Source organism: Helianthus annuus, chromosome 10 (assembly GCF_002127325.2).
Source record: "Helianthus annuus cultivar XRQ/B chromosome 10, HanXRQr2.0-SUNRISE, whole genome shotgun sequence".
In the NCBI taxonomy this organism is placed as follows: domain Eukaryota; kingdom Viridiplantae; phylum Streptophyta; class Magnoliopsida; order Asterales; family Asteraceae; genus Helianthus; species Helianthus annuus.
In genome coordinates, this window is record NC_035442.2 from 145,447,986 (window position 1) to 145,452,391 (window position 4,406).

Sequence of the window (4,406 nt, forward strand, 5' to 3'; positions counted from 1 at the left end):
CGGATGAAATAGCGTTAGTACCTCTCGACGACATTGAATTGGACGAGGGGTTAAATTATGTCGAAAGACTGATAGCTATTAAAGATGTCAAGGTAAAGAACCTGCGCAACAAAGCCGTTAGACAAGTGTTGGTCCAATGGCAACACCGAAAGGGATCGGAACTTACATGGGAAGCGGAAGATGAAATGCGGAGGCACTACCCTTTTCTCTTCGGTATGTCAATGTTTAATTTGTTATGTGACCAGGTTTCGGGGACAAAACCTCTTTTAAGGGGGTAGACTTGTAACACCCCAAAAATGTTTGATGTGAAAATAAGTAAAAATAAATAAAGAACTTAACATAGTTAATGAAACATGGCAAAATGGTAGTTAAGTTATGGGAAAGCCTAAACTTCAATATACAAACAAATAAAAGGGGCCAAAAGTGTAAAATTCTTAAAACTCTATAATTAAAAACAATTAAACCCCAAACACACAGTAGGTGTGTGTCTGGGGATCGATCAAGAACAGAGAACAAGGGGGGAAAACCCTAGCTTTAAGAATCAAGCGATTGAACCTGAAATCAAAGGATAATTCAATGCATGAACTCTAATATCACTCTACTGAACTCGATTATTGAAGTGGTAAGTTCAATTTTTTGAAATTATGATTTGTAGAATGAAGGGTACAACCCAATCTCGAGTTCTTGTAGCAAAATGTGAAAGATATGAGTTAGAATTTATTTCTAGAACAAGAATCATGTTTGATTTTAGGTTATTTGAAAGATTTTAGTAAAAACCCACTTTATGAAATTGTGTTATGAATAGGATGATCAAAGTAGATATAATCATGTGAAATTTGAAATGTGATGATGTTGTAATGCTTGAATTTTAGAAAATTTATGTAGGATAAAAGAATGATATGAATATGGATTGATTGTTGATGAGTTATAAGATGAACTAGTAGGATTCATGCTTTGTGTACTTGTACATAATACTAGTAAATACGATGCCCACCAAGTGTTTGATGAAATGCTTAAAAGAATAAATATGTGTAATTTGGAAGATGATGGAATAAAATTTAGTTGTAATAAATAAATGAATGAATGTGATATAGGCGTGAAGGAAGAAGGTTCAGACACTAGGAAATCGAAAGGCTCACAAGATCGAGGTATGTTAATTTACACATACATTTCTAGCATGTTGTATTATGATCACTAATTTTTATTGTAACTTGTCGTTTATGCCAAAAATCATAATAATGGTAGTCCATGGAAGTTGAGTAGCAATTAGTATGATCCGTTATGAACGAATTATGTAAAAGGAAAATTTATGAATAAGACTGCATTATAACCGATTCATCTTAGTTGAACCGGTCAATGGAAAGTTAAGAAAGAATGGAATGATGCTCTACTCAATCCGTCATGTACGGGTTGGGGTGTATGTGCAAGAATGTAAAGATTGCATTCGTTCGTCATAAACGAATCGAATGGAAGTTATGTCATGAATGTTAATATCCGTTACTAACGGGTATGTAAGAAATGGAATGTAATGTCTCTATCTGAGATGAGAATGTAATGACCCGTTCAAAGGGTAGGATGTGTAAAGAAAAAGAATGATGTAAAGGCGAGAAATATGTAGATTACTTGATTTGAAATTGTTAATATGATTATGGATTAATTCTTTCATTGGTGGTTTGATGTAGGTAAAGCCTCAACTTAATCGGTTCGGCGACTTGGAACGAGCACCCATATGTAACTCGCCTATAAGCGCTTCCACTACTTTTAGTAACAAACTTTTTGTTCAAAAGTATTTTGTTGTAATTAGTCTTTAATAGTAGCTAGACTTTGAAATTTGACTTGTTGGGTCTTTTGAATTTTTCTAGTTTTCGGTAGCTAATTAAAAGTATGTTTTGGATTTGTTAAGTCCTTTGAAAGTGTTGTTAGTTACTTGAAATTAAGTCTGTCAAAACAGGGATTGTTCACATTACGAACAGGTCATGCCGAATTTTTCTAAAATAAATGTTGAAATTACTTAAGTTCTAAAGTGTATGGAAATGAGGCGTTATAATATTCGACTTGCCAATATTAATTTTAAGACCCGAACACACAGAAAAACAACTCAGCACCCTAACGACATTAAGCGCTTTTTCACAATCCCAGTCACCAAGAACAAGAGTGTCATCAGTGAAAAACAAATGAGACACACAAGGGTCGTCGTTAGGGAGACAAATACCATCCAAAACAACAACCTCCTATGCCTTGTCAAACATACAGGAAAGGGCCTCCATAACAACCACAAAAAGAAAAGGAGAAATGGGATCCCCTTGTCTCATACCTTTACCGCATCCGAACTCGAAGGTAGGAGACCGTTGACCAGAAAAGAAGCTCGAGCCGAAGAGAGAATCTCCGAAATCCAACTGCACCACCTATGTTGAAACCCCATTTGACGGAGAACCTCGACAACAAACCTCCAATTAATATTGTCATAAGCTTTCTCAAACTCAATTTTGAGAAAGAAAGCCTTCTTTTTACGTCTCTTAAGCCAAGAAAAAATCTTGTTAATAATCAACGGCCCATCCGGAATATACTTTCCACTTAGGAAAGCCGACTGCGAATCAGAGATGACCGACCCAAGAACCTTTTTAAGCCTATTCGCGAGGATCTTTGAGATTACCTTGTTCACTACCCCGATTCATTTAATTTATGTTAATAGCTAAAATCAAACTTTGGCTAAAACTTTTGCTTAGAATACATGAAATTGAGGTATAAATACATGAGATGTATGTATAAATACATGAAATGGAGGTATATATACATAAAATGGAGGTATAAATATGAAATACATGAGCTATGGTATAAACGCTCGAAATATATGAAAATATGAATGGTTCGGTTTGGTTAATTTTGGTTGAACGATGGTACAAAAAAATCGATAACCGGTTTTAGTTAATTCAGGGTTCGGTTAATCGGTTTTCAGTTTATTAAATTTTCAAATGATTTTGGTTCGGGTTCGTTTAGAAGGGGCCCGCACGATGCGGCGGGAAACACAGACGTTTCCAGGGTGTGCATTGTTCGGTTGGTTCGCTTATTATCCTCAGCTGAAACCAAAGTCATTGATTAGTTTATTTTATTAACCAATCGGTTTTCGGTTTGGTTTACTTGGTTAATTTGACAGTTGTTGGTTTGATTTGTTTAATTTCGGTTATTAGCTAAATCAAACTTGAATTAAATTTTGTGCTTAGAAATACATGAAATTGAGGTATAATAATATAAATCCATGAAATGGAATACATTACATGGAGGTATAAATATTAAATATATGAACTGAAGGTATAAATGCTAGAAATATATGAAAATATGAATTGTTCAGTTTGGTTAATTTTGGTTAAATGATGGTACAAAAAAATCAATAACCGGTTTTGGTTAATTCGGGTTTCGGTTAATTGGTTTTTAGTTAATTCAAGTTTTGGTTGATTTCGGTTCAGTTTCGTCTGTTTTTTTTTATTCAGTTTCGGTTAACAATTAAGTTATTTCTCACCCTTAGACACTGTTAATCACGTAATATATCATTTTTTAATTAAAAAACTATAAAAATATTATACTCAAATTAAACAGAATAAAATACTCATTTTTATGTTGTATTTTTTTTTTTAAATATTAACGTACACAAAAGTTATGACGGTTTACAAATCGTCAGGGTGGTTAGTTTTTATAAGAGGATAAAATGTAAATACTAACTAATCTATTATATATAATAAGTGAAAGTTATTTGGGTCACGTGTCAGTAGATGAGGGCATCGTTTTTCCCCTTTTTCCCGCCCAACAGTACCACTGCATTCTTTTATTTATATCCTCCCTCATTTACTCATTTAGGGCTTCCCACTTTCTGTCTCCCTCTGCTCTGCTCTATTCCGATCGATGTTAAGATCCTCTTTCTCTCTGATGTTCATCCTTCTCCTTCACATTTTCATCTCCTCAACATCGTACGATAGAGGTTACTTCTATTGGATACATCTGCGTTTGAAACCCTAAATCATGCACCGTCGACTGGTTGAAGAAGAGAATAATCATGTAAGATCTATTTTTTTCATTCAGAACTTTTAGAGAAAAATGCCCGGATAGTCCCTGTGCTTTCACCTTTTTTCACCTATAGTCCCCAGCTTTTTAAAATTAGCTGAATAGTCCTCAACTTTTCATTTTTTGTTCTCGGATAGTCCCTGGCGCAGAAGGAGGTTAGTTTTTTCAGTTAAGTGAGTGTAAAATTACTAAAATACCCTTAATAATTAATAAAAAACCTAATCCTTTTACCCACCCCCACCCTCTTTCCTTTTCTTCCCACTTTCCCCTCTTCTTCTGATCTTGAACGACCAAATCACCATCACCACCTTCACACCTTCAGACCTCCACTCCGGCACCTGCTCCGACAC

At 34.7% G+C, this 4,406-nt stretch overlaps 1 long non-coding RNA gene across 1 annotated transcript; it reads left to right on the forward strand.

Annotated features, from left to right (window-relative positions):
• Positions 1–495: 495 nt before the first annotated feature.
• On the forward strand, positions 496–1,334 carry LOC110882852. Its single transcript, XR_002560255.1, has 2 exons — positions 496–622; positions 1,095–1,334. It is a non-coding gene; the product is annotated as an uncharacterized LOC110882852 (long non-coding RNA).
• Positions 1,335–4,406: the final 3,072 nt, after the last annotated feature.